The sequence below is a fragment of the Heterocephalus glaber genome, unplaced genomic scaffold (assembly GCF_053883595.1).
Source record: "Heterocephalus glaber isolate CG9 unplaced genomic scaffold, H.glaber_assembly_v1.0 deba00001555, whole genome shotgun sequence".
NCBI classification, from domain to species: Eukaryota; Metazoa; Chordata; class Mammalia; order Rodentia; family Bathyergidae; genus Heterocephalus; species Heterocephalus glaber.
Window position 1 is genome coordinate 3095176 of NW_028258346.1, and position 24255 is coordinate 3119430.

The 24255-nt window shown below is 36.3% G+C and overlaps 1 long non-coding RNA gene across 5 annotated transcripts in view; it reads right to left on the reverse strand.

The window, feature by feature from the left end:
• LOC147824065 (uncharacterized) overlaps positions 1 to 24255 on the reverse strand; it is a 93461-nt gene that overhangs the window by 36494 nt on the left and 32712 nt on the right. Inside the window, exon 3 of one of the 5 annotated variants that reach the window (XR_015442842.1) lies at positions 3142 to 3386. The exons of the other annotated variants lie outside the window; for them this stretch is intronic. This is a non-coding gene — a long non-coding RNA (uncharacterized LOC147824065). The remainder of the gene's footprint in view (positions 1 to 3141; positions 3387 to 24255) is intronic. 5 annotated transcript variants of the gene reach the window in all.

Here is a 24255-nt window from a genome sequence, read left to right on the forward strand (position 1 = left end):
GTGTTAAATAAGTAAATAAATAAAAATAGAATTTTTGATGTTAGAGGTCAATTTTTCATATGGTGGAGCAACAAACTGTCATATGGTGGAGCAACAAACTGTCTGCCCGGTGTCAGCTTGACACACCACCCATGGCAACCCAGACTGCCCCACCTCAGGTCCTTTTGATTGCTAATTGGCCCTTCAAGCTGGTTCAGCCCTCTGTAGTAGTAACTGAACCCTGACCTCTAGTGGTAGGAAAAAATTAGCGAGAAGAGCAATGGGGTATCTGAATTCTTAACCAAAAGAGGTTCCTGTGATCCATGGGTCCTGTGAGATCCTGGTGCAGAGGTATCTAATTTTGGAAATGGATATGGCAGGACAAATGGAAAACCTGTGAGAACCTAGTCTGAGGGACCTCATGCTGCAACTCCCAGATCCCTTGAGCGGTGGATGTTCAAACCCAGCATGGGAAACGTTTTTCCTCATCAGATACCATTGACCCACAGGGATTAGAGAATGAGAGTTGGAGTTGGATGGGAGAAAAAAAATCCATCTTGAAGCAATCCTTTGTACAAGGCAATTTAATTTGGTTGATAATTTTAGAAAGAAAAAAATTTATTTCTCTTTGGGACATAAAATATCACTTTGAAAAGAATAGTATCTGCTATTACCAACAGCATAGATAATTCCTACACACATGATGTTGAACAAAAGAGTTAGATGCAAAGAACATATGCATGATTCTAATCAGATGAGGTTTAAAACTAATTTCTGGTGATAGGCGTAAGAACAGTGATTAATTTCAGAAAGTATTGATTGGGAGGGGGCAAGAGAGGCCCTGAAGGGTGACCAGAAATGTCTTGTCTTGACCTGGTGTCAATTACACAGGTGTGTGTGTATGTGAAAGTTTTTCAAGCTGGACACTTGAGATGTGTGCACTTTGATGTTTGTAAATTATGCATTAGCAAAAAACTCATCATAGTATCAAAATGTATAATAGATGATGTGAAACAGGACGAAAAGGTCTAAGATGGAAGGGGAAGTGGGAAGAGTAGAGGAAAAGAAAGAAGGGAAAGGAAAAAATGTGAGAAAAGGAAAAAATGGAAATAAAGTCTTTGTAAACAAGAAAAGGTGGAGGGGTTGAAGGGAGGGCAGGGGAATGGAGAAAAAATAAGAACCAAGATACGTCATGTAAAGTTACAAATTCCCAATGAGGAATGTCATCATATTGTATGCCTAAAATGCACCAATAAACTTAATGGAAAAAAATTCATTGTAGTAAAATTGCTTGGCACATAGAATGAACATCCTAAATATTGACTAACAAAATCAATTAATTAGTTAATATTTCAGCCCCTATGTTACCACCAAAAGAAAAGAGATTAGATTAGAGAAGGAATGGAAAAAATAGAAGGGAATAAAGGAGAAGAAAAGAGAGGAAAGAGTGAGGAGGAGCAGAGAAGAGAGGAGGGGAGGGAAAGGGAGGGAAAAAGAAGAGAAAGGTAAGGGAAAAGAAGGGAGAGGAGGGGAAAGAAGGGAACAGTCTTTTTAAAACAGGGGATGGATTGGGAGATTGGGAGAGAGGCTAAATGAAGAGGACAAAACATAGGAAAGAAAAAAGACATCAGGATAGAAGATCTTTCCTCACAGCTTTGCTTTCCCACAGCTGCTCCTGAAAATTAATTCTCCCTTTAGTTAGAAATATCCACTTAGGCCACAGGAGATATCTAATCTTCTTTACGTTTAACTTCAAATTTTCTTTTTAACTATTTGTCATGAAAATTTCAAGTCTTTTATATGGGTTTTTTTTTTAATTTGGCATCTACCAACAGAATTTTTTTAAGTTTGAAATTTTGGGAGGAGTAACTAGTTATAGATTTATGCTTTGAACCCTCCATTATCTAAATTGTTAACTTTAAGAGCCATTCCCTGAAAGATCATCCATTGAATGAATGTTTACTGAACATCTGCCGAGTGTGGGATGCCACACTGGCTGCCAGGAATAGGACAAGGAACAGAGCAGAGAAAACACCTGCCCGCCTGGAGCTGACATTCTTATTCTCCTGCCTTAATTCTTTAGGAATTTAGGGATGTCTAGTTCACAGTATCTAACAATTACCTTGAAAGCTATTACATCTCTCTTTGCTGTATTGTTGTCGTTTTAATTAAAGTCAGATATATTTTGCTTGTTTAATGACTGAGTATAGAGAGAAGACTACTACTGATAATAATGAAGTAAGAATGTGTCTGGATTAAATTAACTTTTTTTCCTGCTGTTATCATCATCATTCTGGCTCTTGCTCTTTTTAGACTATACCAGAGGGTGAGTTATGTTTCAGCCTTTGTGACTTCTTATACTGAATAGGATGACGTAAAGCAATAAGCCAGATACTGGGTGTGGGCTGGAAGTAATCCATGCCTGCTCTCCATTGCTAACAATTAAGAACCATCCACACTCTTCCTGGGATCTTCAGTGGAGAGTTTCCTCACAGTGTAACGCAAGTAATAAATATAACAATAGCAAATACTTGTTTATCATGTGCTAATCATTGTTTTAAGGTCTGTGCATATATTGAGTTATTTAATTTATGACATAAACCCTGTGAAGTGGATACAGATGAGGAAATTGATTTACAGGGAATTCAGGAAGTGGCAGAACTAGGATAAGTCTTGTCCAACCTGCAGCCCTCTTTTTTTCAATGTTATAAGAATATTTTTAAAAAGAAAGTCTTATTACACACACACACACACATATAAAATCACTTTATGTACAGCCTAAGACAATTTCTCTTCATTCAATATGGCCCAAGTAAGTAAAAAATTCGGACATCTAAGCTTGGATGTATTTGTATCCTCTTGTTGATCAAAAAGGTTTTCACAATTTTCTAAAATCAACAAGAACAACACAGAAAACATAAACAAGGGATAGCATGTATTTTAGACTTTTCTCTATTGCATTTGACTTACAACTTTGGGCTTCAGTTTCCACATTTTAAAATTGAAGGTGTTGGTGACTTCTAGTCTTTGATTCCCTTGAACTTAGGGATTTTAGATTTGGAAGATGCCTTAAATATCATCTTATTCAACAATGATTTCACCTAGATGATGCTCAGAACCCATCTGGAGAATTTACAAAAGATATAAAATCCTGCTCTTTACCCAAGGTCAACTGAGTCAAAATTTCCAGAAGGGAAGCCTTGAATTCCATCATTGAAATCTGCTTGGAAGAGTTTGATATGTTTGAGAACCACTGATTGAGTTTAACTTCCTTCTGTGCTGGAATTCTTTCCATATCATTTCATCTAGTGAAAACGTCAAATGTACAAAAGAAGCAGAGAGGGCCAGTGATTTAGCTCAGTGGTGCTGCCGCCTTCCTCAAAAGTGCAAGGTCCCGAGTTCAATCCCTGTTCCAAAAAAAAAAAAAAAAAGCAGAGAGTAAAACAATAAACCCATCACCCAGCTTAAAATATCATCAGCTCATGACCAATTCTGTTTCATTTCTATTTCACTCACTCCTAGAATTCTTCACAGATTCTGGCAGTCCTATTTCTCTTAAACACCTGCAGAAATAGAGAGCTCACTGCCTCCTGAGACAGCTGATATTAGAGTCCTTTAATTTTAAAGCGACAAAACTGAAATTCTAATTGAAGTAAGAGAGACCACCTTTTGGATGATACTCGTGTATTTCACAAAATCAAAAAAAAGTTGAGTGACCAAGTTGTAAGAGAATAAGATGATAGTGAGCTTCAGGAAATTCTGGAACTCAGGACTTCAATATCCTTCTCATTTTTCCCTTTCCTTCCTCCCCCACCCCTCCGTTTTTCTTTCTTATTATAAATCAGTCTTCTCCTCTTGATGAGAAACTCTTCCCTAGTTCTCTACCCCTGCTTCAGCCATAGGCAGCCTGACTCTTCCTCACTTTCAATTCCAAAAATCCCAGGGGAAGACCCATAGGCCAGACTTGTTCTGAGTGCAACCTCCAGTGTATTCCTGTGATAATCATGAAGGTGTGGGGAATGATGTCCCAGGAGTAGGGATGAAGAAGCTAAAATGCTAAAGCACGTTTTTTTGGTACCCACAATGTGTCCAGCGCATGCATGTGTATCAGCTCCCACTCACTGTTGGAACTGTCTTCATTGCAGAAAGCTGACTTCTCCCTTTGCTTAACCCCTACCTTTAGGACATTTTCTTCACTCTGGAAATATACAGACTAAGCCTATTTCTCTTACGTGATTGGAAAACAACTATCAAAAACCCCCACTTAATCTCCTCTCCCCCAGGCTAAACAACCCTGGTTCCTTCAACACTTCCTAGCCTGACATGATTTTGAGCCCTTTCTTTGTCCTGGTCACTCTCCTCTGGATGGACTCCAGTTTGTCACTTAAAAATTGGCACCCAGAACTAGAGGCAATAAATGTTCCAGATGTGGCTGGGCCTGCAGAGCCAAGAGCAGCACTAAGAAAGCCTCACACACCACACACATGTGCACATGTACACTGTGGACACAACAGAGTTTCAGTGCAATCCCGGCCTGCACTCCTCATCTGGAGCCTCAAAATGTTCAGCTCAGAGCAGCTCTGCAGTCAGCCTAATCCTAACTTTCTTCATGGGAACAGTTGCAAATACAGCAACACCCCCCTTCCCTAACCTCCTTTTGAACCCAAATTATTGATCCCAAGTTTTAAATGCATCGTGTTTGGCCTGAATATTTTAGGCTGTCAGAATTTTTTGCAATCTTTATTTTACTCCTTCAAATGTTAGTTCTCCCTCTCAGCTCTGTCAGCTGCAAGTGTGATAAGCTTATCTTCTTTGTCTCCAAGCCATTGATAAAATGTTGAAGAGAACCAGTCAGAACCGCAGAACAGAGGAGCCCACTGTTGAAGACTTCCTTACTGTTAACGCGGGCCCATTAATCAGCTTTCTTTGCACTGACTGTTTAATCACCTTACTGAACGATTCCACAGTTCCTTATTCTCAGTCCTAAAAAAATTAGATTTAAAAACCATCACTTCAAAAAACGCTAGTAAATCACACCCAATGGCACATTAAAAGGATTACTGTATATTTCAAGACCACATGACATTTGTCTCATGAATATGTGTACTTCAATAAAAGAGAAACAATCAATATAATGCATCATATTACTAGAAGAAAAGAAGTAAAATCCTACCTAACCTACTTAATTGGTGGAGTAAAGCTACACCTTTCCATAATTAAATTTAGGAATAGAAGGGAATTTCTTAAACATGATAAAGGGCATTTATAAAAACACCACAGCTAACGTAATATTCAGTGATGACAGAATAAAAGCCTTCCCTCTAAAACAAAGATGCTTCTTTTCACCATTATTATCCAATATTGTACTGAAAGTTCTAGCCAGAGCAATTAGGCAAGAAAAATAAATACAAGCTATCCAAACTGGAAAGAAAATTTGAATAATCTCTATTTGCAGATGAGATGACCTAGTGTATATAAAAGCCCAAAGACTCCATAAGAAAGCCACTGGAATGAATAAATGAATTCAGCAAAGTTGCAATGTACAAGATTAACACGTTGTTTTAAAATTTGTGTTTCTGAACACCAAAAACAATTTGAAAAAAAAAATTTAAAAAATTCCATTTATAACAGTGATGAAGGGCTTGGGATTTAGCTCAGTGGTTCCAGCACCTGCCTCACATGCACAAAGGTCCTGAGTTCAATGCCTGGTACCAAACACCCCCCCCCCCCAAAAAAAGCCAAGCAGTATAATAGTGATGAGAAGAGTAATATATCTGGTAATAAATTTAATCAAAGTAAAAGAGTTATATGCTGAAAATGATAAAACATTTTTAAAAGGCCTAAATAAACAGGAAGTTATCCTCTGTTCATGGACTGAAAGATTTAATATTATTAAAATGGGAATAGTTGCTGAAGTTCTCTACAAATTTAAGACAATCTCTATAAAAATTACAAGGATTTTTTTCTTTGTTTGTTTTTGTTTTTGTTTGCAGAAATAGAAAACATGGTCCTCAAATAACCAAAGGAACCTTAAATAGCAGAGCCAAAGCAATCTTTTAAAAGTATGAAAATGTTGGAAGATTCATACTTTCTAATTTCAAAACTCACTAACAGGGCAGTGCTGACATAAAGACAGACATGTAAACCAATGAAATAGAATTAAGAATCCAGAAATAAACCCACACATCTATGCCAATTAATTTTTACAAGAGTGTCAAGTTCACTCAATGAAGAAAGAATGATTTCTTCAACAGATGCCGCTGACACAACTGGATTTCCAGTTGTAGGAGTGGCCATCTTTGACCATATACAAAGTTTACTCAAAATAGGTTAATAGTATAACTTTAAGCACTAAAGCCATAATAACATATTAGAAGAAAAACTTTTATGATCTTAGATTTAGCCACAGGTTTACAGGTATGACACTAAAAGCATGAAGAACAAAAGAAAAAATAAATTGGACCTCATGAAAATAAAAAAAAAGCCTTTGTGCATCAACATGTATTTTTTATAAAATAGGGTACTACTCAGCCATAAAGAATAATAAATTACAGACATTTATATCTAAATGGATGCATATTGAGGTGATACTCTTAAGTGAAATAAATAGGACAGATGTGTAAATACTGAATAGTTTCTCTAGTGTGAGAAACTGAAAGTGTAAATAAGGATCAAAAGGTATAATAGATAATGTGAAATAAGAAGAAAAGGTCCAAAGAGGAAGGGGAAGTGGGAGTGGTTGGGGAAAGGAAAGAAGGAAATGGAATTAATATGAGAAAAGGAAAAAATGGAAACAAAGTCTTTGTAAATAGGGAGGGGTGGAGGGGTTGAAGGGAGGGCAGGGGAATGGGGAAAAAATAAGAACCAAGGTATATTAGGTAAAGGTACAAATTTCCAGTGATGAATGTCATTTTATTTTATACCTAAAATGCACCAATAAGACTAATTTAATAAAAAAGGAAGCAGTGACACCTACAAAATGAGAGAAAATATTTCCAAGTTATATATATAAGGGTCCAGTATTCAAAATATATAAAAATTCTTCCATCTCAACAAAAACAAGGGAAATAATCCAATTAATGAGAAAAGACTTGAATAGATACTTCTTCAAATAAGATATACAAATGGTCAATGCACACTAATCATTACAGAATTCAAAGCAAAACTACATGAGTTACCACTTCTTACCCAATAGGGTGGCAATAATTGTTTTTTTGAAAAGAGTAACAAGTATTGGTGAGGCTCTATACCTTCTGCCACATGCATAACATTCCACTTTATCAATATCTCCCATAAGAATGGAATATTTATTACAATTGATGAAAACATAACACATAATCACCCAAAGTCCTTAGTTTATACTAGGTTGACTCTTGATGTTATTCCATTGGTGTGGACAAAAGTACAATGATAGGTATCCATCACATAGACTATTTTAACTGTCCTGAAAGTTTTCCCTGTTGTGCCTTTTCCTTCCTTTCTCCTCGTTCAACTTTAGGCAACCATTTTTTTTACTGTCTCCATAGTTTTGCCTCTTTCAAAATGCCATTTAGCTAGAATGTCATACTATATATAGCTTTTAAAAATTGTCTTCCTTTACTTAGTAATATACATTTAAGTTTTCTCCATGTTTTTTCCTGGCTTCAGAGATAATTTATTTTTTCAGGCTGAGTAATATTCAATTTTCTAGATATCTTACAGTTTATTTTTCTATTCACTTACTAAAGGATATTTTTGTTGCTTCTTAGTTTAGGCAATTATAAGTAAAGTTGCTATAAATATCTTTGTGCAGGTTTTTGTGTATTAACACATTTTCACATTCTTTGAGTGAATACTAAAGAATATGGCTGCTGGATTTTATAATGTATGTTTAGTTTTGTAAGAAACTTCCACACTTAAGACACAAATACAAAGAATCATAAGAGACTACTATGGACAAGTATGCATCAACAAGTGGGATAACCTAGAAGAATTTGACAAATTCCTAAAAAAATACAACCTAGCAAGAATGAATCATGAAAACCACAGAATCAAAACAGAACAATAATGAGTAAGGAAACTGAATTCGTAATAAAAAAAATCTCACAACAAAAAGAATCCCAGGACCAGCTTCACAAGTGAATTTTATCAATCATTTAAATGAAGAATTAAATGCTAACCCTTCTTAAACTGTCCTAAAAATTGAAGAGGAAGGAATCTTTCCACACTCATTTTACAAAGCCAACATTACCCATATTACAAAGACAGATAAAGACACTACACAATAAGAAGATTAAAGGCCAATATTTCCAATGAATATACATGCAAAAATCCTCAAAAAATACTAGCAAATCAAATTCAACTATGTATTAAAAGATTTATACACCATTAACAAGGGGAATGTTTCTTAGGATGAAGACTGTTCAATATATCCAAATCAATAAATATTCTATACCACATTAACAGAATAAAAGATAAAAATCATATGATCATTTCAGATACAGAAAAACTATTTGATGGAACTCAAAATTCCTTCTTGACAAAAATGCTTCATTAATTAGGTATAGAAGGAAGGTATTACAGCATAATAATAGCCATATATGATAAGCCCACAGCTAACATACTGAACAGTGGACAGTATTTCTTTTAAGTTCAGGAACAAGACAAGCATGCCCACTCTTGTTACTTTTATGCAGTATGGCAGTGGAGCTCCTAAGCAGAATGAAAGAAACACAAGAAAGAGAAATAAAAGGCACCCACATTGGAAAGGGCAAAATGAAGTTATCTCTATCTAGATGATATTATCTTACAGTTAGAAAACCCTAAGGATTCCACAAAAATCTTTTATAGCTAACAAACTCAGAAAAGTTGCAGGATACAGAACCAACATTCAAAACCCAGTATATTTCTATACATTAATAACAAATGACCTAAAAAATGAAATAAAGAAAACAATTCCATTTACAAAACAATTAAGAAATACTTAGACATAAATTTAACCAAGGAGGTGAAAAATCTGTACAACTGTACATCTGATCAATGATAAAACATTGATGAAAAAAATGGAAAAAATTTCATGGATTATAAAAATTAAATATTTTAATAATATTTTTATAATATATATCTTACCCAAATAAATCTATTGATTCAATGCAATCTCTATCAAAATCCCAATGACATTCTTCACAATGATAGACAAAATATTACTAAAATTTATATGGAACCACAAATGATCCTGAGCAGCCAAAGCAATCTTGAGAAAGAACACCACAACTGGAGACAGTTGATTTCAAACTACTTGACAAAGCTATAGTAACTGGAACAGTATGGTACTGTCAGAAAAACAGTTACATAAGTCAATGGAACAAAATAGAGAGTCCAGAAATAAATCCAGAAATATATCACCAACTCCTCTTTGACAAAGACACCAAAAATACCCAGTGGAAAAAAATAATGTTTTCAATAAATGGTGTTGGGAAAACTGATTATACACATACAAAAGTATGAAAATGGACCCTTGTCTTATACCATATGTAAAACTGACTTAAAATGATTTAAAGACTGAAATTTAATATCCAAAATTGTACAACTTAAAAAAAACAAAGAAAATAGCCCTTTGAATTAGTCTTAGTAATTTTCTGATATGACACAAAAGCACAGAAAATAAAAATAAAAAATAAATAAATGAGACTACTCTAAGCTAAAAAGCTCTTACTCAGCAAAGGAAATAATCAATAAAATGAAAATCAACCTAACAAATAGCAGAAATATTTGCAAACCACATATCTCAGAAAAGATTAAAATGCAAAATATTTAAGAAATTCATTCAACTCTGCAGCAAAACAATACAAAATAAACCAATAAAAAAGTGGGCAAAGGCCCTGAATATCTTTTTTTTAAAAAAGACACACCAATGACCAAAAAGAATATGAAAACATTCTTAATATCATTCATCATCAGGAAAATACAAATCAAAACCACAATGACATACAGTATCTGCTCACATATATTAGGATAGCTATCACAAAAATACAAGAGATAAGTGTTGGTGAAGGTGTAGAGAAAAAGAAATATTTGTGCCCTGTTGGTGGGAATGTAAATTGGTACAGTCATTATAGAAAACAGTTCCTCAAAAAGTTAAAAATGGAAACAACATATGAGATGTGATTGAAATGCACAGTGAATAGTTAAATTAAAATGTTTTATTGCACTAAAAATCATGTTGCCATTAATCCCCCTCAAAATATTCCTCCTCACTTCAAACACACACCTCCCATTGTTCTTGCTTTGTTCTGAAGCAGTTCTGGAAGTTCCCTTTCATGGGTGTCCTTAGCTGTGCTGTGTTGGCTGCCTCTATGTGTTGAATCTATTCAAAGCAGTTAATTTTCATAAACATTTTGGCTTTGTGTGATCAAATTATAAAGTTGAATACTTAAATTAAAAATATTTATTATGGTAAAAGACACAATGCCATTACCTCCCCCCCTAGAATAATCAAAATAACCTCACTTTGAGCACAGTTATCCTGTCATTTCAGGAAATGTATCTTTTACTGTAATGAGCTTTTTAAAAAATTTGAATGTTCACCGTGTGTTTCGACCACCCTTTCTATAATCTAGCAATTCCACTCCTTGGTATATATATCCAAAGGAAATTAAATCAGTACTTTGATAAGATAGCTGCACTGCCATGTTGATTGAAGCATTACTCTCAATAGCCCAGCTATAGAAATAACCTGAGTATCCATCAGTGGATGAATGCATAAAGAAAATATGATGTACATATACACAATAGAATATTCTTCAGCCTTAAAAAGGGAAATCCTGGTATATACAATATGGATGAACCTGGAGGATGTCATGCTAAGTGAAATAAGTCAGACACAGAAAAATAAATATAATGAATGAATTGAATATATAGAAGCAGAGAGTGAAATACTATTTTCCAGGGACTGAGGATGTTAGAAATATGGAGAAAATATTGGTCACAAGTTATGAACTTTAAATTAGAAGATGAATAAATTCTGGTTATCTAATCTGTAGCATGGCTATAATTAGTACACACACTGATATGATAACTATGGTTGATGATGGATGTGCTAATTAATTTGAATGTTGGTAACCATCATACATACATCAAATTATCATCTTGAATATACACAATTTTTATTTTAAGATTTTAAAAATATCCTATCAAACTGTCTTCCCAAATAGCTATACAGTTTTTCATTCTCACCAGCAGTGAATAAGAGTTCCTGCTTCCCCACATTCTTAGCAGTATTTGGTGCCATTACTGATTCAGATTTTGGGCATTCTAATTAGTGTGTAGTGTTATCTTACTGTTTTTTAAATTTGTGTTTCCCTTATGATACATGATGTAGAACATCTTTATATATGCTTATTTGCCATCTGTACATCTTTCTTGGTATGTTATCTGTTAAGGTATTGACCTATCTTTAAATCAGGTTGTTTGTTTTCTTATTGTTGAATTTTGGGGAGCTCTTAATATGTTGTGGAAAAGTCATTTGTCATGTGAAACTTTTACAAATATTTTTTCCCAACTGGAAACTTGTTTTCTTATTCTCTTTGCAGAGCAGGTTTCAAGTTTAATAAAGTTCAGCTTATTAGTTCTTTCTTTCATGGATTGTGCCTTTAATGTTGTATCTAAAAATCATCACAATGTCCAAGATCATCTAGGCTTTATGTTATTTTCTAGAAATTTTACAATTTTGCATTTTATACTTATGCCTATGTTCCATTTTGAGTTAATTTTTAATAAAAGATATAAGGTCTGTGTCTATAGTTTTGTCTATGGATGTCCAGTTGTTTCAGCACCACTTGTGAAAAGGCTATTTTTGCATTACCTTTGCTCCATTGTCAAAGATTAATTGACTGTAGAATATGGATGTATTTCTTAATTCTCTGCTCTGTTCCATTGATCTATTTGCCTGTTCTTTACCAATACCACACTATCTTGTTTGCTTTACTTTTTAATAGATCTTGATGTCAGGTAATATTAGTCCTTCACTTTGGTTCTTTTCCTTCCACGTTGTTTTGTTCTGGATCTTTTGCCTGTCCATATGAATTCTAGAATCAGTTTGATGATATCCACCAAGTAGATTGCTGAGATTTTAATTGGAGTTACACTAAATCTGTATATCAAATTTGGAAGAACTGAAGTCTTGACAATATTGGGCCTTCCCATCCATGAACATGGGCTATCTCACCTTTTACTTAATTTTCTTTTTATTTCTTTCATCAGAGTTTTTCGTTTTACTCATGTAATTCTTACTTATATTTTGTTAGATTTACCTAAGTATTTCATTTAGAGAGTGGTCTAATGTAAATGGTACTGTGATTTTCATTTCAAATTCAAATTGCTTGCTGCTATATAGGAAAGTAATTGACTTTTAAATAATATCCTTCTATCCTGAAAAATTATTATAACTGCTTTTATTTCCAAGAGCTTTTATTTTTATTCTTTCAGGTTTTCTATCTAGACAATCATGTCATATGTGAATAAAGACAGTTTGACTTTTTTCTTCCAAATCTGTATATCTCTCATTTCTTTTCTTTTAATTTACTTATTGCATTAGCTAGAACTTTTATTACAATGTTGAAAAAGAATGTTGAGAAGGGGCATTCTTGTCTTATTCCTACTTCTAGTAAAAATATTTCAAGTATCTCACCATTCAGTATGATGTTAGCTGTAGATTTTTATAGTATATTATTTTATAGTTCTTATCCAGGGCTCCATAATCTCAGATGAACCCCTTCTATTTAGATATTTAGGGAGGATGGGATCTATTGCTTTTAATAGTGTTTTCAAATCTTTTAAAATAACTTTATAAGAGAATTCAATCCCTTTGTAAAATAGACTAATAGAATCCAAATTGACAGAAAATTTAACTACCAAGAATTTTTGGTCCTTTTTAGAAGAAATAGCAAATATGAAGTAAATAAACTTAAGTAAATACACTTAAGTAAATAAACCTAGGTTCCATTCAGATAAGTAGTATGCTCAACTCTGCCTCCACATCTTGAAGACCAGTATCTTCAAGTTATTATCAGGATCCCATGCTCCTAGGGCAGAGAAGCTGAGTCCCAGCACCCAGAAGGAAGCTCTCCCGCTGCCATCCCATGCTCCTAGGCCAGAGAAGGTGAGCTGGTCTCAGCACCTGGAAGGAAGCTCCCCTGCCACCATCCCATGCTCCTAGGGCAGAAGGGGTGAGCCTCGTGGGCTACAGAAGTGCCACTCCCCCCCCCCACACCCCATGGAAACAAGAAGACACATAAACAAGCCTCAAAAACAGACATCCAGATCACCTACAGCAACCCCAAAGGGAAACAAGATGGAACACTCTGCTACTCAACCACCTGGACTCCCTGAACTGGCAACAAAAGAGGATCTGGGAAAAATGAAATCAGAAATAATTACTCAGATAACAGCCAAGATTGTGCTCATAGTGCAAGACATGATTAATAAATCTAGAGAGGACACAGATAAAAAATAGAGGATCTGAGGAACATGATGGAATCCCAACATAGGAAACAAATGGAATCCATAAAACAGATGCAAATAGATTTCCAGGACATGAAAAACTCCATCTGCACAGCAGAATGAACCAGTGTGAGGATAGAATTTCAGATATAGAAGATAAGATTGCAATTAGTGACCAGGAAAAGAAAAATTGCTTTAAAATTGTAAGGGAACACGAGAAATCAATACAGCAGCTGCTAGACGATGCAAAGAAGAATAACATAAGACTGATTGGAGTCAATGAAGAAAGAGGAGAGAGTGCAGATGACATAAAAACTGTTCACAGAAGTAATGGCAGAAAACTTCCCAAGGAGGGGAAAAGAACTTGACATACAGATAAGTGAGGCATATAGGAATCCAGCTAGCCTTGATCAAAAAAAATCTACACATAGGCATATAATAGTTAGGATTCCAGAAATCCAACAGAAGAACAACATTCTTCAAGCAGTGAGAGAAAAGAAACAAATCACATACAAAGGAAAGCCCATTAGAATCACAGCAGACTTCTCAATGCAAACCTTCAAGGCAAGAAGAGCTTGGAGTGATGTATTTCAAGCCCTAAAGGAAAACAGCCTCCAACCCAGATTGATGTACCCTGCAAAACTATCTCTCAAAATTGATGGAGAAGTAAGATACTTTCATTATGAAGAGCACCTCAGAAACTTCATGAATACCAAACCGGCACTCCAAAAAATTTTAGACAATACCCTAGTAAAAGACAATGAGGATCACAACCCCAGAAAACGCAGCAGAATGAATCCACTGGGCATGACAAATTAAATGCAAAGGGGGAGAATCCAACAAAAAGAAAAAGTCATGACAAGGCTTTTAAAACTTTTGGCTTCATCTCCCTAATGAGTGTATAATTCAATCTTGTTATTGTACTGATTAGTATTTTTCTGATTCTAGAGTTGCACACCTTTCCTTGTGCTGTACTGGCTATTTATCATCTTCTTATGTCTACTTTTTAATTGGGTTGTCTATTAATGAGCTGTAAGAGTTCCTTATATATTCTGGTCATAGGTTATATGCTTTGTAAATATGGTGTCTTTAAGGACTACTTTTCATTTTAATGATGTCATTTAAAGTTCTAAATTTTGATGGAATCTCACTTATCAATTTTTTTCTTTTATACATCATGGTTTTTGTATCCTAGGTAGTTCTTGCCTACCCTAAATTCATAAACATTTTCCCTTATAATTTCTTCTTAAAGTTTTATACTTTTAGGCTTTCATATTTAGATTCATAGATCCCTTCAAGTTATTTTCATCTATGGAAATAAAGGGTTCAGGTTAATTTTTTATATACGGATACCAGGTGTTCTAGTGCTGTTTGCTGAAGACACTATCTCTTCCTCCGTTCTTGAATCGAGTTTATATTCTATAAAATGCTAATGTTAAATAATCTTTCAAAGCTCAGTGGACCATATATGTGTGGTTCTATTTCTAGACTCTCTGTTTTATTCCAATGATCTATATGTCTTTCCTTACACCAACAATGCCTTGATTACTGTAGCTTTAGAAGAAGTCTTAAAATTAGGTACTAAATGTCTTCCAACATTATTTTTTGTCTTTTTTTTTTAACTTTTCTAGATCCTTTGTACTCCTACATAACTTTTAAATTTCAATATCCAGTTCTTATTTATAGCAAGTATACATAGCCCTGAATTTTTATATATACCTTGTGTTTTCTAATCCTGCTAAATTCAAGTACAAGTTCTAGGGGCTCCTAGAGATTTCTTAGTATTTTCTCTGTAGATGATCATTTCATCTACATATAAAGATTTTACTTCTACCTTGCCAATCCTATCCTAATTGTGTCATTTTATTGCCAGACTATTTTGATTGGGCCTAGGTTTCAAAGTTTAATGGACAGATAAAGAATAAGCATAGCTGCCCTTGTTCCCCACCTTAAGGAGAAAGCATTGTATCTTCTCCATTCATATAAGGCGTTCTCACTGGAAGTATGGAGTACATGTCTTTTTTTTTTTTTTTTTTTTTTTTTTTTGGTACTGGGGATTGAACTCGGGTCCTTGTGCTTTCGAGGCAGGTGCTGGAGCCACTGAGCTAAATCCCCGGCCCTACATGTCTTTAATCTGTTGAGAAGGTTCTGTTCTACTTCTAGGCTCCTGATAGCTTTTACCATGAACAGCTGTAGAATTTTGTTTAATACTTTTTCTGCAACTAGTGACAGCAGGATCATATGGCTTTTTCCTTTCCTCTGTTAAAATGATGACTTTTGGGGGTGGATCTTCCAAGGCTGAATCAACACTGCCATCCCTATAACAAAACCACTTTCTACATCCTGCCAGATCTGACTTCTAATAGTTTGTTTTGTTAAACAAATTTCTATCTATGTTCATACTTTTTTCTTCTATTATCTTTATCCAGTTTTAGGATTAGCACAATGTTGATTTCCTAAAATGAGGGAAGAAATGTTCCTTCTTTTTTCTGCTTTAAATGTTTGATATAATTTATCAGTTAAAATGTATATGAGCCTGTTGTTGTCATATAGGTAGGTTTTCAGGCTAGGAATATACTTTCTTTAATAGGTGCTATTCAAATTTTATATTTCCTCCAGAGTTAGTTTCATTAATTTGTCTTCCAAGGTACTTCATAGAAGTTGTCAAATTTATTTCAAAAATGATTTTGTAGTATGCTTTCTATATCCTTTTAAATTTTGTAACATCTGTGGTAATGTCTCCTAGATCTTGACATTGTAATTTAAAAATGTATAATTGATATTGTGTAATAGGAAGAAAAGGTCTAAAGGGGTAGGGAAAGTGGGAGGGGTAGGGGAAAGGAAAAAAGGGAAAAGAAAAAATATGAGAAAGGGAAAAAAATGGAAACAAAATCTTTCCAAATAGGAAGGGGTGGAGGGTATGAAGGTAGGGCAGGGGAATGGGGAAAAAAATAAGAACCAAGATACTCATGTAATGGTACAAGATCCCAATGATGAATGTAACTGTATTTTATACCTAAAATGTACCAATAAACTTAGTGGGAAAACAAAAGTTATCAGCAGCATAGAACATCCTGGATCCTCTCCTCAGGTTTTTAGGTTGATGTTTTACTGTCTAGGTAGTATTTAAGACAATTACACTTTTTCAAAAAGAATAAGTGAATTCAATGTGGATTCTGGTTGTTAAATTTATTCTGCAAGGGGTAATTGGATATTTATCAGTTTTAAACTTCAGGGAATCATGGGGGACAGGAGCTGAGGAAAGCTAGACTCAAAGGAATGTAGACCTCCATATTCAAGGGATAATGGGATTTACATGGCTTTTGGCTCTAAATATCTCCATTTCAATGTATTTGAATATGGAATATTCCCAAGTTTCTTGTGCTGATGAAATAAATGTACTGGACGTCTGGCGTATATTCATTGTTTGAAATGAGTGATTGTACCCTCTGAATCTATTGGATACCTGTGTAGTGAAAGAAAGGCTTGGGGGATTCCAATTGATTAGTCCCAAGTTAGGTAATAATATGCTTTTCAAAAAATCCTCCTGAGCATAGCCGAGCACATAAAATAGCTTTTTCTATTCTATGGACTATAATCCTCAGGCTCTGGGAATATGAACATGAAAAGAACAGTTAGTTATAGCCTATTACATTCAATCCAGCAAAGCCAAACTAGGGACAAAAACTCAGGTTCAACTTTTATATCATAAATACTAAAAACTAAAGTATTTTCCTATTCCTTCTTCAAAAACAATCATCTGACCAATCCTTACACACTATTGATGAGAATATAAATTCCTAATATGCAAAACAGTATGGAAGTTCCTCAAAAAATTGAAAATAAAACTACTATGTGACTCAGCAACCCTGTTTGGGGAATATACGCAACAGAAATGAAATTAGCACTTCATAGAGATACGTGCACTCCCATATTCATTGTGGTGTTGTTCACAGTAACCGAAATATGTAAATAAAGTATTAATTAGGGATACATGGATAAAGAGAAGGTGGCATACATACAAAATGGAATATTATTCAGCCTTATAAAAGAAGGAAATCCTGTCATTTTTGACAACCTGAACAAAACTGCCGAGTATTATGCTAAGTAAAATGAGCCAGGCACAGAAAAACCAATATTGGATGATCTCGCCTATATGTGAAATCTGAAAATGTTTGATTCATGGAAGCAGAGAGTGAAATGGTGGATTATCAGGGTGTTAGGTTGAGTAAGAGGAAAGATGTGAGTCTAAAGGTGTAAAGGTACAATCTTTCAGTTATACAATCAATTAGTCCTGAAGATCTAATTTACAGCACACTAACTAATCTTAAAAGTATTATATTGTATACTCAACATTTGCCAAGAGAGTGGACCATAATGTTCTCATACACACCAACTGTCAACTACATGAGGTGATGATATAATAATTAGTTACGTTGTGTGACCCTTTTAAGTATATACATATATCAATGTTGTACACTGTAAAGATACACAATTTTCATTCATCACTTATGCTTCAATGAAATAGAAAAAAAATGATAAATCAAACCATGTCTGGCATCTTTACAGGAATGTCACTGACAATGAGAGGAGTATGACAATTTCTTACAGATCTAGTCCCCCATGGAGACTTGTTAAAATTTTATTAAGAGATAACTATGATTATGAGATCATCCAGCAAATTGAAGTGCAAAATAAAGTGATGTGAACATTGCCCATGACCTTGTATATGGCTTAGGTACAAGTATTCTGTGAACAAAAAGGCCATTGTTCTTTAGAATCCAAACATGCAGACTCTGGTTTTATTACTGAGATGCTAGTGAGCAAAATGAAAAGTATTCCATGGACCACAGGCTTGGTCTGCCTGGTGACCACAAACACTGTGCTCTTGCCACTTTGAGGGGACCTCAAGACCTTGTCAGCAGGCAGAACTGCTGGGCATCGATTAGGCAATGATAATTTAGTAGCCAACATAGGCAAGCTTATTAGGGATTGTCAAAAACTAGAAAAATGACCACACACAAATCCAAACCATCTGGCCTATAACAGAGTATGTCCTTCCATAGGTCTTATCTTGCTTTTTTAGTAATAAATTATTCTATCACATTCCCAATAAAGTGCTGGAAAGGAGAAGTCAGATGACCCTGACGTCTCTGATTTAATTCAGTCTCTGCAGCTCCACATTTTATCACCATCTCCAAAGCAGAGGGGCATTCTTTTCTTTCGCTACTGGCCTGACAACCAGGAATTCTTCTGGCTGAGTTATGGGAATTGTGGAAGCATTAGTCAAGCCCTGCTCATCTGGGCAGGTGGCAAGGGGAAGGGAAGGGTTTAGAGAGTCCAGGAGATTGGTTCCCAAACCTGACTGATTATCAGAATCACCTAAAGAGCTTTGATAAAACAGATTCCCGAGCCTCAGAGCATGTACAGCAGTGGCCATGGAGTGGATCCTGCTGTATTGGTTACTATGTGGTAAAGTCACATACCACCTGGACATCTCAGTGGTTTGCACAAACATTTGTGCTCACATTTCATGAGGGCCGTGGTCTGCTGCAGCTCTTTTGGGCTTGCCTGGGCTTGACCTAGAAGCATGTGAATTCCCATTCCAGAGTCCAGGCTGAAGGAGTATACACTAAGTAGGGCATGCCGTTCCCATAACTGAGGGCAGAAATTTAAAGGGGTGCCAAGCTAAACCATGCCAACACTTCTAAGGTTTCTACATTGATGTGGCATGCATCACGTCCACTTATAATTCACTGACTACGGCAAATCTGTGGGCTCGCCCAGTGTTTGTGAGGTGAACACTCAACCCCATTTATAGGAAAGGAAGGCATATACGGCAGGTCTGCACAGGAGACAAATAATTGTAAACAAGAAATATAGCTTTTATTACCCTTAAGAATATATGATTTTTAAAAGTCCCTTTAGCTGATTTTGATGAGCCCTCTGGTCCCTATTTCATGGACAAGGTTTCTTTCTTTATGGACTTGCTGTGACAACTGAGCATTTATTAGGAGTGTCTTTAGCACACAGTGATTAGTTAGTGCAACTCAGCCACTTCCATCCACAGACTGGTGTACCCAGCACACGAGAGTCTCATGCTGCTTCTGTCTTAGTGGTTTTTACAAAGTACATTTATGTTTTTCTATAACTATCTTATTAAGTGATTATTATTATTTCTATTTTGCAAATATTAACACTGAGTTGTAGGAATTTTAGATGTCTTAGGGTGACACTTGTAGAAAGTAGACCTGAAAGGGGCCAGGGTTTTAACTCAGTGGTTCCGGCGCCTGCCTCAAATGTGCAAGGTCCCAAGTTGGATCCCCAGTACCAAAAAAAAAGAAAGTGGACCTGGACTGGTCCCATGCCTGTCCAAGTATAGACATCCTTTATCTAGGATGGATTTCCTAGGGGCCAAGCCCTACTGTTGCCATCACTTGCTCTCTAAGATATGTTTGAATAGATATTGGGACCTGTAATGTAGGTTTGAATTAATTCATTTACTTGACAAATACTTATCAAGCACTGATCACATTCAAAGCACTATTCTATGCACTGGGCACACAGCTGCAACAAAAGTGAGAAGAATCCCTGCTTACAATCTAGCCAGGGGACAGGTATACTCATCTAAACAGCAACCACTGAATATAAACCAGGTGGCAACAAGTTGGGGAAAAATAACTGATTTTTAGTGTGGTCATAGTCAGCCATGGCTCAATTTTGCAGGAGGGAAATACTTTTAAACAGATGAAGAAAAAGAAAAAAATTAACTATTTTAGTCGTATGGCTTCATCAGAGGGAAAAATATTTCTATAACTTCCACCAAATCACCCCCATACTTCAAAATATAAGCAATAAACTCATTGAATTGTATCAGATAAACCATGTTTCTTCTGATAGATCAGTTACTAAAAGTCACTTCTTAGTAAAATGACCCATGTGGCCATTCCAAATCTTTTGGTGAGTAGGAATAGTAAAAGTAAATAATAAAAAGCCTTTTTTCATCATTTATAATGCTATTTTATAAGCTGTAAAAGGCAGTAGTTGCCACATTGCAACTAAACCTTAGGATAAAGAACATCTTTCACACTGATAAGACAGGATGTGTCAGATTTTCACAAATCAAATTCCTGCAGACAACGTATCTGCTACCGTCTTGCTTTTTGTGTGTTTTATTTTCATTTTCTTATTTTTGATTGACACATCGTAATTACATATATTTATGGGGTACAGTTTCTCTTGCCATGAGGAAAACTAGGGGAAAGATATTACCGTTAGAAAGTCCTTTTATCCATTCACTTGACAAATATGAATCAAGCACTCACTGTTTGCCAGGTACACATGTAGGAGCCGGACACACAGCCATAAACAAAGCAGACGAAAATGTCTAACCCTTGTGAAGCTCATAATCCAGCTAGATGCAGACAAACAATTAACAAAATTGCTTTCTTGTTTGGGGGGGTCTTAGGAAGAAAAGTCCAGACATGCCATTGCTTTAAAGCCTGGAGGTCACTGGCCCACAGGAAGCAGCTGAGTGTTTCGACACATCAGCCTCCTTACCACCGACACAGTTGTTAGGTGTGGGCCCCGCGCATGTCCCATGCTGGCAAGTCTGTTAGGCGATGCTGCCCTGTAAGCCTTTTGGCCCCGAGGAGGATCATCCGTCAGGCAGTATTTCTGTCTAACTCTCAACTGTGGTTATGGGCCATCAAAAAGGAGTGGGGCACGATCAATCGTCCCAGGGTAATTTGTTTGAAGAGGCATCGTGGACCGCAGCTGGAAAGGAGCACATTAAGAGTGACAGGATCTTGGCAGTCAGAGAGTCTGAGATTTTGAGTCTTGCTTTTCAACCAAACCAAGTGGGATGGCAGGGCATTCATTAGGCAGACAGGGCCTTCCCCCATGGTGAGGCTTACATTGCGTCACCTCCTACCTCACCAAAGGACTACAGAAGGCAGCTCCCAGGTTTCAGGTCATCAAAAGTGAGGCTGGTGGTGGGCTTTCACTACAAAAGTAAATTTTATTTTGAAAGTTTGAAAAGTATAAAGTATTATTACTCTAGAGTGTTTATTATGATTGTTTCAATCATTCAATCAAGAATACACAAACAAGAAAATTGCTATACATACTTTGTACAAACTTCAACCAAGAGCTTCTTCTGTAAACTGTATGCCTGAAGTCCAGCCATTAACTCAGTGAAAAAAAAAATAACATCGAGGTTGGGAATTGTCTCAACAGCTGGTAATTGTATACTGCAGACAGAAGGGTCCTCATATTTGCAAATATCTGTGATACTCAATTAGACACAGTTATCACATGCCTACTTTGTGCCATGCACCGTGCTGTGAGCCATATTCAAGCCACCCCATAGCCTTATGAATTAGTGCTACCATGACATTTGACAACCAGGAAACAGAAATCAGAAAATTTAAGGAACTTGCCCAAGGTCAGAGCAGAGTCCCATCCAGGTGAACATGCTCTTTTCACTACTTCAAACTAATTTAAGTCCTGTTGTTAGTTAACAGTGATAGAGATCAAGGATGAAGCCATGGTTCCCCCAAGGCAGTTTCCTCTTGAAGAGCAATAGCTCGTGGTAACACGCTCAGGTTAAAATTTCAGAGGCATTTCACTCTCTTTATCGTAGAACACTTTACTTTTAAAAATAAGGGGCATAAAATAAGGCACTTTACAATAAGAAAAACATAATTTGTGTTTCATAGTTATAGAACAAAGGCCAGCCTCACAACTCCTTCTGTCCTTTGACCTTCCTCTGTCTGATGCGATCTTAACCAACGGGGTTCAGGAAACTCCCTGTAGTCTTGTCCAAAGGATTCACAGTTTTATCACTAAGGCATCAGTGATTTGAGGAAGGCTTGGATTGTAAATGAGAACTTAGGTTCTTAATTTTCAGAGGAGTTCTGTAGAAATGGGGATCTCTTTTCTGGGAAGCTTTGGGAGCAAAAAGAACAAATATCTCTTTGCAGTAATTTAGGAAATCACTCAAGGACCTGGGCTAAATGACCTCTTATCTGTTAAACGGAGATAGCATTTGAAGTTATAGAACTGTGGTGAGGATTAAATGAAATAAATCACACGGAATAATTAATGGAGTGCCTTTTACATAGAGGAGCTCGACTGTCATTTCTGTCACCCATCAATGGATTATGACATGCAGAAAGCGATCTCTAAGGGAAGACATCTGTTTAGTACAAACCTTCTCCACCCACTCGCGTGGCTCAAAATTGCCTCAAACTGAACTTGATTTGAGAAGTAACCTTTTCTGAGTTAAAAGATCACCCAAACAAGAGAGAAAGCGGAGCAGGGGAGTTTTATTACTTTCTTGCCTTTGTCCTGCAGATGGGACCTGAAATTGCATGGTTTTAATCCTGCTTCATATTTTCCAAGACTTTGTCCCTTACTAAACACTCAGAGATGTCACTGGAACAGGGTTACTTTGTGCTTGAAAAACTCAAAGCAAGGACATTTCATATTTCTGAATGGGGACCCTGCTATTAGTCCAACCAACATTCCAGATTATTTCAATTAGTTATTTACTTAAAGTTCCACATCTTCTTCCTATGACTATAGATAGTCTTTAGAGACCATGACTTGTTTTTTCCTTATGGTTATTATATTAGGTTACTTGAGTTAACGTACTACATCAGGAATGTTCCACTTGCTAAACTTTTTGAGGGTTTCTTCAGTTCACTAACATATTCATCAGCTAAATGAGAAGTCTTCTGAAGAGCTTTTGTCTTCCTCTTTCATAATTTTTCCTTGACTTTGAAGTGCAAATATATGATTTATTGATAATATCATCCACAGTTCCTTAGGAACGTCTATAACCCTGTCACAGAGGTACTTCCTGTGGGCTTGTGTAGCTCAGGTTTACTTTTGCTTGTAAATGTCCAAAAAGCTCACAAAAGAGCCATTCTGATACAATTTGCCCACCTGTGTGGATTTTTTCTCTTCAGGTAGGAAGAAAAGGGGGATAAGAAATGATAGAAGAGAAGACAAGAGAGAAAGAGAAGGCTGAGAGGTGAATAAATAAAAGATATGGAGGCAGGAGAAACATGCAGAGCAACCCCAGTCCAGAAAGCCCAGTGGGATCGTGTGAAGTAGGGTGAACTCACTTCTAGCTTTACCTTGAAACCATATTCTTCCTGAGCTCCATGGCTGTGCTGATAGGGATCAAGACTGCCTGTGAGCAGCAGCATTCCAAAATTTCTCACGCAAAGAAGTTGTGTGCCCAAAGAAAATCAGCTACTTTCTTTCTTTATATATGATCTGATTTTTTTTCACTAGCCCTCCACCTGCTTGAGTAGAAAAATGTCCATCGATAACTATAATGAGCCCAATTCAGTCATTTATGCAGAATCTTTACATTGAGTAGGTTTTCTGCTCATGTCTTCAGAGCTCTCTTCTCCCTTTCTTACTCCTCTCTCTGAGTCTCCTGGTCCATGGTGCTGGGGGAAGGGAGCCCCTGGATCCGCACTTGTGCTTGGGTGTGAGGTGCCTGGTGTCTGCTTAGGAATGCTTGGCACCACCCTATGGCTGGCGTCCACAGCTGGCGCCTGCAGCTGACATCTGTGGCTGATGTACTTTTGGTCTATTTCTGCTTGGCTTGCTCGCTCAGGCGGGGGGGGGCGGCTCTCCCTCAAGACATGCCCCATTCCCACCCCACTTTCACTAGGAAGACCCCTCTGAGTCTTTGCCAAACCTGCAACCTCTGGCCCCACCTGTCTACCCTGGTTCTGAGGCTGCAGGCTCACTTCACTCTCCATCCCAGAAGCCACA